This window comes from Ixodes scapularis, unplaced genomic scaffold (genome assembly GCF_016920785.2).
Source record: "Ixodes scapularis isolate PalLabHiFi unplaced genomic scaffold, ASM1692078v2 PGA_scaffold3__209_contigs__length_174095766, whole genome shotgun sequence".
In the NCBI taxonomy this organism is placed as follows: domain Eukaryota; kingdom Metazoa; phylum Arthropoda; class Arachnida; order Ixodida; family Ixodidae; genus Ixodes; species Ixodes scapularis.
This window is the reverse complement of record NW_024609868.1, coordinates 84,911,911-84,926,225: the sequence shown is the minus strand read 5'-3', so window position 1 is coordinate 84,926,225 and position 14,315 is coordinate 84,911,911. Positions and strand designations below refer to the sequence as shown.

Genomic DNA, 14,315 nt, shown 5'->3' with positions numbered 1-14,315 from the left:
CAAGTGGTGGCTTTTTAGAGCGCAGCTCTTAGGCGCCCGTTCCCGGCTTGAGCGGCGTCGCCGTCGCCGTCGCCGTCGGCGTAACCGCGAGTAACCCTCGCAACCCTCGTGAGGGTTACGAGGGTTACGAGGGTTATTCTCACGAGCGTTACCCTCACGAGGATCACGAGGGCTACGAGGCTTACTAGCCCTCGTAACCCTCACGAGGGTTACGAGGGTTAGCTACCCTCAAAAGGTTACCCTCACGAGGGTCACGAGGGTTATGAGAGTTACTCTCACGAGGGTTATGAGAGTTACCCTCACGAGGGTCACGAGAGTTACCCGTGACCCCTCCCCGAGGACACGTGGCCTCCTGAGGTCACGTGACCTCCTGAGATCACGTGACCACCCCCACAGGTCACGTGACCTGGAGGGGTCACGTGACCCCTCCCCGAAGCCACGTGTCCTCCTGAGGTCACGTGACCCCCATTGACGTCATCGCCACTGATGACGTCGTCAGTGACGTCACTGATGACGTCACCGGCCTTTGCGTCGTCATCGTCATCGCCACTGATGACGCCATTAGTGACGTCAATGATGGAGTCACCGGCATCCGCATCGTCATCACCATCATCACTGATGACGTCATCAGGGACGTCACTGATGACGTTACCGGCATCCACATCGTCATCGTCATCATCACTGAAGACGTCATCAGTGACGTCACTGATGACGTCATCGGTATCCGCATCGTCACTGATGACGTCATCACCATCGTCACGTGACCCCCCAGGTCACGTGACACCCCCCCCCCCCGCCACCCGAGGTCTCTTGACCCCCCCCCCCCCCCCCAGTACCCTTCCCTCCTCCTCCTCCTCAAGAGCTGCGCTCTAATTCGGCGTTACAGGGAGTTGTAAACGGCTTTCACTTTTTAGAGCGCAGCTCTTAGGGGCCCGTTTCCGGCTTGAGCGGCGTCGGCGTCGCCGTCGGCGTAACCGCGCGGTGCATCATGGGAAATGTCCCATAATGCACCGCGCGAGCCCCCCACCGGGGTCACGTGACCTCGTGGGGGGGGCACGTGACCCCCCCGAGGTCACGTGACCCCGGTGCATCATGGGAAATGTCCCATAATGCACCGCGCGAGCCCCCCACCGGGGTCACGTGACCTCGTGGGGGGCACGTGACCCCCCCGAGGTCACGTGACCCCCCGAAGTCACGTGACTCCCTTGAGGTCACGTGACCCCCGCCGATGTCGCGTGACCCCCAATGACGTCATCGTCACCGATGACGTCACCGGCATCCACATCGTCATCGTCATCATCACTAATGACGTCATCATCACTGATGACGTCACCGGCATCCACATCGTCATCGTCATCATCACTGGACGTCACCGGCATCCACATCGTCATCGTCATCATCACTGATGACGTCACCGGCATCCGCATCGTCATCGTCATCATCACTGATGACGTTACCGACATCCGCATCGTCATCGTCATCATCACTGATGACGTCATCAGTGACGTCACTGATGTCGTCACCGGCATCCACATCGTCATCGTCATCATCACTGATGACGTCACCGGCATCCGCATCGTCATCGTCATCATCACTGATGACGTTACCGACATCCGCATCGTCATCGTCATCATCACTGATGACGTCATCAGTGACGTCACTGATGTCGTCACCGGCATCCACATCGTCATCGTCATCATCACTGATGACGTCACCGGCATCCGCATCGTCATCGTCATCATCACTGATGACGTTACCGACATCCTCATCGTCATCGTCATCATCACTGATGACGTCATCAGCGACGTCACTGATGACGTCACCGACATTCGCATCGTCATCGTCATCATCACTGGTGAAGTCATCAGTGACGTCACTAATGACGTCATCGGTACCCGCATCGTGATCGTCAATGATGACGTCATCAGTGACCTCAGTGATGACATCATCGGCATTGGGGGTCACGTGACCCCCCAAGGTCACGTGACCCCCCTGGTTAGTTTAACCCCCCCCCCCCCCAGTGCCCTTCCCTCCTCCTCCTCAAGAGCTGCGCTCTAATTCGGCGTTAGAGGGAGTTGTAAGCAGCTTTCACTTTTTTTATCACTTGACTCCGCTCTCTGTGCGCGGGTAACGGCAGGAGCGTGATCACGTGTTAAAGGTTTCACGGATGACGAAGTAGCTTTTTCCAGTCCCGGAATGCCTGCTTCCTGGCCTAGTTACTTGTGTGCTATGCTGCGACCTTCGGTGCTGCCGTAGATTTCGTCCGCGACAACGTATACGAAGTGCAGACCCGCCGGCAATATGAAGGTGAACGCCGGACCGTCGACCGCTCCGTGCTATCAGCGCCATGACGCGGCTACTGTGGCGACTTGCTTTCTTATCGCGCGCTTCGTCCAGATTAAGCGCTTGAATCGAGTGTTATTCTCAGCTTTGCTGCAATTCCATGTAAAAAGCTCGTAGATTGGGAAGGAGCATTGCAGACGCTATCGATAGACAATGTGACTTAGTATTTTTTTGTTGTGACATGGTGCTAAACCGGAATGCTGTGGAACAAATAAAAAAGAACCTTATACTTTCCGCTTTTTAAGAACAACACAATATTTCATTTGTGTGATGTGTCACCAACCGCGTCGCACTTGCAACGATGTTTTATTAGCCACGCCCACAAAAAGAGATGCAGAAATTAAAACCCACTTCCACGCTTTCTGCAGGGAGTAGCAGCGGATCTGAAAATAGCGCTCGATCCAAGCGCTTAATCTTGGCGAAGCGCGCGATAAGAAAGCGAGCCGCCACGGCAGCCGCTTCATGGCGCTGACAGCACGGACCGCGCGGTCGACGGTCCGGCGTTTACCTCCATATTGCCGGCGGGTGTACCAAAGCTACCAGTGTTTGAAAAGTCTTACGCGTACAACGCGAACATGCGATTTCTTCAAGAAAAGCCCAAGAAATATTTGTGATGCGTTTAGTGTTCGGTTCGGCAAGTGACTGTTTCTGCCACAACGTGTTGAATATTCACGGATTCTCTACTTCTCGTTTTTATGTTTGCGTGGTTGTTCCGCAGTACCCGTATCGACATATATCTCGGATTGCATATTTTAAGTTCGGTATTTTCATCATAAGAGCGCTGGAACCTACTCCTTTGTAACAATTAAGCGTTCCGTTCCGGATTACCTCTAGAATTAGGCAATGTCTATTTCCAAGCAGCCGGGAGAATAAATTCTCTGAAACTCTACCGGCAGACGCCTGCCATTAGCTGTCTAAAGTCATGTGACAACTGGAGTAGAATACGGACTTTCTTACTCTCCCGGCGTTTTCTGAAAACACGTTCCATGGACACCTTTTCGTTGATACGTGTTTTATGGACACGGTTCTTTGACACTAACGTTTCATCGACACTAACGTTTCGTCGACACTAACGTTTCATCGTCACTCATTACGCGAAATGCACGCTGTAGGGACATTTCTTCGGGCGTGTATTTCTGAGGCGCGTGCTCCGACCCAGCCCACCCATTCACGTCGCTTCGTGGCAACAGTCTGCGGCGGCTGATTAAAAAAAAAATGTTAACCCACCTGTCCCACCCGTATATGTCACTTTGCGGATACAGGCTGAGGCGGCTTATTACAAGAAAAAAAAAAAGAATCTAATATAGGAAAGGCAATCTGAGCTATCTGTAAAACATCGCGTGTGAATGAAACGTCGTTCGATGAGGTGATTTACCGCCAATGAGTGGCAGCTGCCGGTAGAATTTTTGGGAAATATTTCTGGCGACTGCTGGGAGAATGGACACTAACTAAGAATCACCCCGGTTCTTGTTTGCTTAGTAATCTTCTCAGTTGTGTAACAGCTTCATTGTACCTCTCCACATATCACGGATTGCTTGCAAGTTTGTACTTGTTTACGGAATAGGCTGTTCAATAAACTTCTAGGAGATTTGATAACAATCTCTTGTGCCTTTTTACCTGCCTTTTTGCAATTACCTGGGCGCGTACATATTTTAAAGGGTTTCCTTGATGTTTTAGAAAGGTTTATGAAGTCAGTTATGGAAGCAGGTGCATAAAGTGGTGTAATGGTGCGCCTATGAATGGCGTGCATTTGTGTTACCTTCAATTTTAGTGGGTGGAGAAAGAGGTGTAACAGTGCACCATTGAATGGGGTGTTCCTGTGTTCTCTTTGAGGGCATTGGTTGTAAAAAGGGGAGTAATAGTACACTATTGAGCGGGGTGCATCTGTGTTCCCTTTAGGTGAGGTGGGTTTATGAAGCGGTGCAATGGCACACCGTTAAATGGGGTGCATTTTTGTTCCCTGTTTTTTCATTGGGTGTAGAAAGAGGTGTAGCCGTACGCCATTGAAAGGGGTGCACCTGTGTTCTTTTCGATTGATATTGGAGTAGAAAAGGTGTACATGTGCACCACACCAGCGGGTGTACACATACTCCGAGCTTTGGGGTGTTCGAATATTCCCCATAAACACCCCCTATAAGTGTACCCCACTACACTTTTGTTTTTTCGAGTGATGAGAACGATTGCTTGGCTACCCAATGTGAAGCTTTTCTCCTCAAGATGTCCGCTCCCAGGTCACATTGAGTCGTCTTGATGCCTTCCTGACCTTGGTCGTGACCCGATAGGTTGAGCTCCACATCGGAGAGGACGCCGCGGTCTGGCCGCAGCCCCGCCTTCGCAATGTCCAGTAGACCATCAGGGCAATCAGGCGACGTCTTGATCCTACGAGGCCTGCCGCTGAAGTTGAGTCCACCCCGAAGGTGTCACTAGTCTCCGTCGCACACTGGCTTCCACAGTCTGTTATCGGCACGCCTTTCGCGTAGACCTTCACCTCACGCGAATATGGTGTCTACGCATGGACGGTGGTGCTTTTGATGCTGGCAATTACGAGCTTGTTTACAAAGAAGCTCGGGGTTGTTTCATTTTTATGGACGCGTACAGCTTCTCAGTTTGGACGCGCGTCGGTGTGCCTCCAACACAGAGCGCTTGGAAAAAAATGCTTTCTGCACTTATTTTTGAATGCATTGTTATTCCCCAGGGAGAGAATGGGCCTATCCCGGTGGCAGTAAAATCCCAGGCTAACCCTTGTGACCCCAAGGCAAGCTCCGTAGAAACACCATTTCCAAAAAATATGTTTAATATCTAGGGCCAATGAGACCCATATCAGATATTAAGCTTGAAAGAACAGATTGTATTTCATTTTTCTAGGTTGCAGCTTTAAAGGTTTTTAAATCAGGAGGCTGGTGTTGCATATAAAGTGTGATCATGCGCTCACTTTTACATTGCTAATCATAACAAAAGAAGTTTCACCATCATCGCCCTTAACTACGGTGACAATGACACAAATACACAAGAAATTGAACAACAACCCATATATTCTTACGTCACTTCCGTTTGGGGAGAAGAGAAATATGCGGATTACACAAGACGTCTACGTCGAAAGTGAAGAAAAAAAAAACGAATCTAAAGGTTGTTTTTTTTTTTGGGGGGGGGGGGGAGGAATTATTATTTATAGTCTGCGCATTAATATAAAAAAATGACCAGTACCATCACAGTATAAACTGACATGGAGACACCTTGTATACAAATAAAAAGAATGTTGATATGCAAACAGAAGGCGCAAAACAACTTACGGTGTTTTTTGTGCTATAAAATATGTTTCAACTGTGATCAATGTTCGGATTGTGACGTCTTTACCTCCATTCCACCGATGTGTAGGGGGACATTGAGAACGAGTATCACAAACACCAGAGTACCCGGAAGGGGATCCTAAGCTCCGGTTGCTCTCCTAACGTCGACAATGATATGCCAGTCGACTTTAGGACCGACGGTTTGACAGCCGGACCCAGAGGGCTCTCCAAAATGCGACGAGAGGAATTCCGCATCACCCGATCTTCATCTCAAAAGCCACGCCAGTCCGCCTCAAACCCTCCTTCTATGCGCATAAAAGAGAACCTAGGCAAATAGAGAAACATTTTAGAGCTCTCCCTATGCACCGTCTTATTTTTTTAAAAACTGTAGCTCGTCTCAACGGGCAGGCTCTCACACCCATCGTCGAAGATCCAAACCCCGCTTTCCAAATTCCAATAATAGAACTCGACTCTCAAATCCAGAAGTCAACAGTTCCCATCAACCCGTCAGCACTCGCCTCCCCCCCCCCCCCCCCCCCCCCCCCCGGGCCCCCCTTTCCCGGCCTCACGCTGCAGGACGTGAGGACACCAACAGAAAAGAAAAGAAAAAAAAAAAAAAAAAAAAACAGAAAGAACTGTTTACTTCAACCACAGCGGAAAGAGCTCCTTCTCGAAAAGTTCACCACTCCACAGTCAAAATCGTGAGATACCTCTGACTTTTTCTCTCCTTTCCACCCAGAGTGCAATCCCCCTCGACGGCATTGAAGAGTCTAGCCGTGTCAGTTTGCTCCGCCGTATTTTCACACCTCCTAAAGCCCCGAGTTTATACAAGTGACACTGCGCTCCGCTGTCAGAGGGGGGGACCGGTGGTGACACCCAGCCCGAACCATTGTGGCCGTACGCGGCTGCCCCCGTCCGTGACTGACTGACAGGGGCGAGTGTAGCCAGCGCCCTTGTGTGCACCGCTGCCAGCAACGTCTCGCTGCTGCCGAAGCGTCCCGCCTTCCCGAGCCCCTCGTCAAACACGTTCCGCCGCAGAACACCTTTACAAAGGATCAACGCCGTCGGGCGTATACTACGGGGTGCTTTGCTGCGTCGCCCAGAGAGTTGCCGTCTCTGGCGAAGGCTGACCGCTCCGTTTGCTTCCGTATTTAGACCGTGTACCATGTCTCGCGTACTTCCTTTTAATTGTGCGTGGAATGTTTGTACGTACCTCTCTAAAAGGTTCACAGTATTTGGGTTCGGCCCTTCCTGCTATATTTGGTATCGGTCATTCCGTAAAAATACTTATCGGCAGCATCAGGTTGCGAATAAAGAGAAGACAGCTGGTTGCGAAGAAGCGAGTATTTGCACCATTACGCGCAGCTGCGATTAGCGAAATTTCAAGCAATCAGAAATTAAGAGTAATTTTGATTTCATATTTTTTTATTTTTTGTGAAAACTGAGTATTATTAATAAAACCTGCACTCATACTAGCCGTATGTAATTCAGTCCACCTACCGGAACAACGCCTGTCTAGCTTGAGAGAAAGTACATTTCCGGGGCATCAAATTAGGACCCTACAAGATTAACACGAACGTTCATTATATTGTACACTTTATTCAGTGCGCGCTCTTACGCCTCTACTTATACCCCGTATGTGATACACCTTTATCATTTTACCAGCCTTGCTTGGACTCAGAAACGGTGAGAAACGAAAGGAAAAGCGCGATGTTTCCTTTTTGCATCCAGGGTCTCGTGTCAACACGACAGGCGTCCGTCGGCGGAGCGGTACACCCATTGTTGTTGGTGTCGACGCCTCGCGACTGACTGACGGGGGAAGGGTGTCCGAACCCTGCGAGAGAAAAAAAAAAGAAAAAAGAAAGAGGGTGGGTGAAAGAAACTGTGCATGTTGTGGCCATTGGAATCGTCACGGCGGGTTCCGTTCCAGAAAGGCTTCCTGCAGACCATACTATCGGCCATACATTCGAACGGTGCTATTGTCGCGTGCACAGAAGCGAGATCGGTCGTCGACGTCTCGCGGCACGTTTTCCGGATCCACCGTCAAAAAGGGCTGAAAGAGAAACATGAACTCCGCGGTCCCGGAAGTGGGGAAGAAGAAATGAACTTATTCGGTGACCATTTGTCGGTGCGGAAGGCAGCGAGTTTAGGCACGCCTTCTTTCGGTTCGATATTGAAACGTTCTTTTTTACATCGCATTGCTTTTTTATATTCATTTATTTTATTTATTAATACTGTTAGCCCGAGGGCCAATGGAGGATAGAGTTTCAAAGAAAATTCCTTATGGCTGATGTTTTGGCCGTTACACACAGACACGCGCTCACACTAAACCTCCGAGTTCAGAGCGTGTTAAAACATATTGAAAGTAGAGTTGCACTACTTTAGTGCACGCGTTACCTTTACAGGTCATACATATACAGAGTAGATTTAAAACACTATACAAATTCATAACAGCCTTGCACACAAAAAAGCACGCAAACAAAATAACATGAGCCAACAAAAATCCCCATTATTATAACCATAGTAACTCATTTTCAAAACCACTCAACGAGTCTATTGTTATTATATTATGGGGGAGGCAGTTCTATTCCTTTATAGTTCTGGGGGAAAATGAATATTTGAAAGTATCTATACGTGGCCATCATGGGTGTGACCTGGTTCGGGTCATGGCTTCGGACAAAACGACCTGATCTTGGTTTTATGCATTGGTGGATGTTGAAGAGGTTGCGATGCATTAAATACATGCATTTTAATCTCGCTATTTTTCGGCCTTGCTCGAGGTGCGGCAGGTTGAGCTGTTTTAGCAAGTCGTTGACTGAGTCAGTCGTACTATATTTTGAGAGTATAAACCTCGCTGCTCGTCTTTGAATTTTTTTCAACCCTGTTTATTTGGTAACTTCTATGCGGGTCCCACACAACGCTTGCTTATTCTAGTATGGGGCGCACTAGGGTTATATATGCAGTTAGTTTAGCGTCTGGTGAAGCGGCTTTTAGTTTACATCGTAATGACCGTAGTCTTCTTTCCGTTGAAATACATATTTTATATATCTGTACATTCCAATTGAGATATTCAGTTATTCTAACACCCAAGCACTTGAAATTACTTACACGCAATAAAGTTGTACCGTCCATGTAATAATCGACAAAAAGATATTTTTGGTATTATTTGTTACCCTCGCATACACGGTTTTTGTGTAGTGTATTTTAATTTTACACTTCATGCACCAGTCTTTAATCATTTTTAGCGCCGAGTTTAGTGTGACTTGTTCAGCATGATTTGATATCTTTGAATATATTAAGCAATCGTCGGCAGATAGGCGAACCGTGAGGTCAGGGCAGAGTTCATCTGCAATGTCATTTATGTAACTTAAGAATAAAACAGGTCCCAGCACTGACCCCTGAGGGATGCCCGATGTTGCATTTATAATTCCTGATTTTGCACCATTAACTTCAACAAACTGTGTTCTATTTGTAAGTTAGGATGGAATCCATTTGACAATGTTTAGGTGTAAATCGTTTCCTGGTTCTATGGTTATTCGCGCGTTTGCAGACAGTGTGGCGATTGTAGCCTCAGGGACTGCGTGGAAGTTGGAAAGGGACACGAACAGATATTTTGATAAGGCATAAAATTAAAGCGCCGTAGTCGCATTGCTAATATATCACGCAAAAGACACGTTCTGCAGACATGATAGAAGTATGTACGGCCTCAATCATGTTCAAAGCATGTTTTCTTCGTGCATAAGTGCATGACATGTCTGCATATATGTTTTTGTATGAGCATAGGGCGAGAGCCGCCATACAAGCAAGAAACACGTCTCGGCCACTGTCTGCACACTTTTCTATAATTGGGACCGCAGCCCAAGGTTGCCGAAGAAAGGCGTCAGAAACCAACACGCTTTACAGGCGCGGGTAATCAGATGCGCGGCCCGCGGGCTGCATGTTGCGAGCAACTCGCTCGGGTGCTACCTGCTGCATGCAGGCCTCCTCACTTGCCCATCTCTATGTGTCGAATGCGAGAAACGACTCGATTCGTCGGCAGTCAATGATCGTTTGTGTCAAAAAAACAACAACGTCTGAAACGCCGTGGTCGTCACCGATAACCCCTTCATTATTGTTCGGTATACGTTGTGTTTTAATCCTGTTTCGTACTTCATGTTTTCAGATTGTGGTTGGTGTCTCTCTTGTTCTAGCACATAGAGCGTGTATTCGAATTCCAAAGTAACTTTGAGAGACATGTTGTGGCACGTACTTACCTGTGTACGCTCCGAGGCATGGAAGGGGACAGATTTGGAGTCGGGGCTCTTGTAAAAAATTTAAGAAAAACTTGTCCCCTGCCCGCTCCCGCTTTCGCACCGCAGGCTTAACCCAATTCCAATAAACGCAACCCGTGCGATGGACCTATATACTCCTTAAAGTTTTCCGCGCGTGTTCCCGCACTGTTTCAGAAAGCGACTAATCGCAGCCTGTTAAATATTAGCATATATTTCTGTAACATTCCTTATATACTCCCCTTGACGTGCGTACATATGCTCTACCCTTTGATGGCCTTAAGCCACCCGGATAATCGCACTGCAGTCTGTGGCAGGTTGGGCTGAGAGCGCTCTTTAGGCCCCAAAAGAATTTCGCGGACTGGCCGCGGGGTGTCGTTGTTGATTCACCACGGAATATAATACTTATTGACATCTGCTATTATACATCTGCTATAATACTTCGACATCTATTGACGTCGAATGGCGAATCCGCGCAAAGAAGATGGAATAAGTACCGTTTTCTACTTGAACATAGCCGCTTAGCTAACGCTAGCAACTGATTGATACCTTACTTTATTTTAATTCTTAGCATCGCTGTGTTGTGTTCAAGATGGAATCACGGGACTACGCCACCGGATTACGCTGTGCACGCGCCGAGTGCAACTTCACACGAAGGCCGAAACGACCGGCGGCATCGCGGGAACGGTGCCTGAGTACTTCTTTAATTACCCAGGGAAACCTTTATTACGGCTTGATAGACCCTTGAGAATTCGCCCCCACCCCTTCCAAAAGAAAGAAATAGCTCCGGCGGTTCTTGATTAAAATCACCGACCCACCGGTTTGTACCAGACGCCGACCACGTCATCGCCCTGGTACGCGAGTGTGGCGCTGACCAGTTGGCCAGCTTCCCCGACTGAACGGCGTCTGCGCGGCCGGAGCCAACGCCTCGCGCAACCAAAAGGAAAACAGACCCCGACACGAACAACATATTAGCGAGCCGCGGCAAAGGGGCACAGAATGAATCGCCGGGGAGAAGCAAGAACAACATAATCAAAGTGGCCATAAAAGCGAAGCCTCATTATCGGCAATTACGGCGAGCAGTTTAAGGCGACAATTACACCCAACTTATCTCCAATCGACGCCAGAGATCCAGACGAGAAGCGCCCCATTTAACGAAATTGGCTTCGCTGGAAGCCCTTAACGTGCCTATAAGCGACATTGTGTAGGAAAAATAACATAAAACGGGTTTAATGTTTGCAGATATGAAGCAATCTTTTAGCCCTGTTCCCCTACGGTACCGCAGAATCTGAGACTACCAATTCCCGTGCTCCAGGGTTTCGCCATTCTTTTCCTTATTTTTCTTTTTTTGTCGGACGGCAGGTCGCCTGACCTCGCGATGCACCATCTGTCTTCTGACGCCGTTCGCATGTTTAGGATATCGAAACCTTGTCCCTCCGCAAACGTCGATCGCTGAGACAAATCCGCTGATTGATATCGCAACCCAAGTCGCCATTCCGTCGCGAGAACCTGCTGGTGGACGACCCGCTCAGAGCAGTTGATGAAACAAGTGACGACTTCCGCCTTCTTCTTGTAATCATCGAAATGAGATATAGAAAGGCTAGGGTGGAAGCGTTCGGCTTATCTCCCTTAAGCTCCTTGGCAAATAAGCTAAGCTTCGTCGCAGGAGGACACAACGAGGAAGACGAGTTTCTCGTTTCTCCTTTCGCACAGTATGAAATGGAAAAATTGTGTCGTGCGTATGTTTGTGCAGCCTGATCTTATAGTCTACCACAACAGTCGACTTGTCTCGATCAGCTGTAGATGAGAAATTTAGCCCGTGCAGTACAACCGGTAGCCTGGGGTCTATAACGTGTACCACACAGTGGTGACTGATACAAGACCGCGCGCCTGATGCTGATTCATGCTGATCCAGATCGATGCTGATACAGATCGAAACGAAAGAGGGTGCGGATTGAACCCTGGACCCCTGGGTTCTGCAACGCGAGCGTTTGCTCCGCGTGCTCCGAACTGGTGTTCGCCAGCTCAGTCGGCCACCAATCCCCTGTAGTATGAAATACAGCCCCGTACGTGTAGCGGCCAGAGGAGGAAGTGTTGCGGTGAGCGCGCTGGCTCGGGAGTGGGACTTGGGGAGGAGGAATGCGGCAGGCGGTGCTGCAGCACACAAACACGCGCATTAGCTGCTTGAGCGACATGGCAGGCTTTCAAGCGAGAGGCTCGTGCCTGTTTTCGTGGTGTGCACGCGCGTTCTCTGCCAAACACTTCGAACAGGCGGTTTCCGTAAAAAGGTGGATTGTGCCCTTGTTATGATGGTGTCTTAGTCAGCTCACATAGGCTATCAGAGTCTCGGCTGCAACTGCCTTCAACCCGGGCGACGTGTAAGCGAGAAAGAGCGCCTCGTTGCAATTCCCCTTTTGAATCCCTCAGCGCTTCCCATAGGAGTTGCTTGGCGGTCGTCAAACTTCTTCCCTCAGTCGCTGTAGTACGAGCAGGTATGAAAAACTACTCACTGAATAGACCGATCCCACCAGCCGGTTTCATTACACCGCCACTGCTGCGATGCATCGAGGGAACCTCAGCCTTTCAGCACGTGTGACTGCCGCGCTGTGTGCACGCGAGAAAGGCATGCGACGGCACGAGCTGTCTCGCGCACTGCGGCCTGACTCCCGTGGACTAAAGTTATGGCGGCTTCACGCATGCTTGAAGCGGTTAGTCAGAGCCGTATATACACAGAGTTTGGCCTTTCATTGGGAAGTATAGGACGCAAATGAGGAGACGCCATTGACCGAAAGCGTGCTGGGCGTGTTCCAGGCCGTCTTCACAAATTCGAATGCGGCCAACCAGAGAAATAATATCCTGGTGGCGGTCGCGAGACACACACTTAATAAGTGCGCCGGGGTAACTCTTGGTGATTGAAAATATGACGCACCTGATGTTTAAAATCACGGTCATCCAAAATTATGGTGGAAGAGTGCGACTAGCGGAACGACCGATCTAATCCGTATACGCCAGGCACCGAGGGCCGGGGATCTGTCGTCCGGGCGGTCACACTCTGTCCGAGCCAAACAGAGTTCGAGTGGCACATTCGTTTCTTACACCTTTCTCCATGATCATCTGCGAAACATCACGTGCATCCTATTTTAAATCACGAAAGGTTACTACATCTCTTACGCGCTTATTAAAACGATTAAAACTGTTTCCCGCTACCACCGCTAGGGCATTCTTTTCTGCTTCTGGTTGGCCAAGAGTGCATGCCAAGCCCTCTTTCTGCGTCTGGTGCACGCCCTGGCTCTGAACGCGCCACCCATTAACTAAACTTTCTCTATACACGGCTCTGCGATTAGTGAGATCGATCGATTGTTATTATGGAAATTGGTGTATGCCTGGAGGCAGCAATCTATGAAATCTTAAACCACACTAAGGGCCGTATGCACCAACGCCGCTTATAGCGCAAAGCAGAGCTTAGCCGGGAACCTAAGCTAAGTTTCGGTTTCATGCGGTTGCACCAAAATCGCTTATCGCTAAAGCTAGCATTAAACTACGCTTATGGTAAGCGCTCAACATTGGGCGCTTTGCTTTTGGATGTTTCTTAATCCTGGATTTAAAACATGGCGGCTGGTTTGTGGCGGTCGACGCGGTGGACGAAATTGGTTGTACAAAGGGGTTTACGCTACAACAGCGTGAGATTCTCGATAGAATGACCTTTGATTGTGACAGGGATGCAAAATATTGTCGCGTGAAGTGTTTATTGACCCCTGCTTTCAAGTTGGCTCTCTACTTTCAGTGCGTGTTAGCCCTAACCGAGATACGTACACTGTGGGGCTCACGTCTGTCTTCCCGTTGGTTATTCTGTCAACGAGTGTATTGATATGTACTTACTCGACTGATTTTCACATAACTGTAACGTATTGTTGTTTACCACCTTGTTTATTTCTACTTGCAACACATATCCTTCAATCCGATCAGCGCGTTGAGTAGTGGCAGTACATGATCTCGGCGATCAGCTGATTGTCGACACTTCTGCCGTTTGCACCAGAGTGCGGCGCTTTTAAATTATAAAATAGCGAAAAGTCAATTTCTTTAGTTTTCTGAGTTTAGAGACAATCCTCGGTGAATTTTTCTTGTCTCGCGAGTAGAATCTTGGCTTCAGAAAACTGTATCGTTCCATAATCGTAACTTTTCTGGTGATCGCGTTTTTTAGGAATATTTTGCTTCGTAGCTTTCATTCGTTGTGACGACAACTTCTATTTGTGGCGACGACAACTCGACGATTTCCGGGCATTTTAGCAGCAGCCATGGCGAGTTCGTCACTGTTTTGAACTTCATCGGTCTCAGGCATGACTTGATTTTAGTAGTCATCTTACCTGCCTACTTATTTTCGATGATGTTTTGTCTTCAGCGATGTAGCGAGTAGAGC

The 14,315-nt window shown here is 48.8% G+C and overlaps 1 non-coding gene across 1 annotated transcript; it reads right to left on the bottom strand.

Moving 5' to 3' along the window:
* Positions 1–5,040: 5,040 nt before the first annotated feature.
* Positions 5,041–5,227, bottom strand: LOC115322659. Its single transcript, XR_003919019.2, has one exon. It is a non-coding gene; the product is annotated as a U2 spliceosomal RNA (small nuclear RNA).
* Between the last annotated feature and the right edge of the window lie 9,088 nt (positions 5,228–14,315).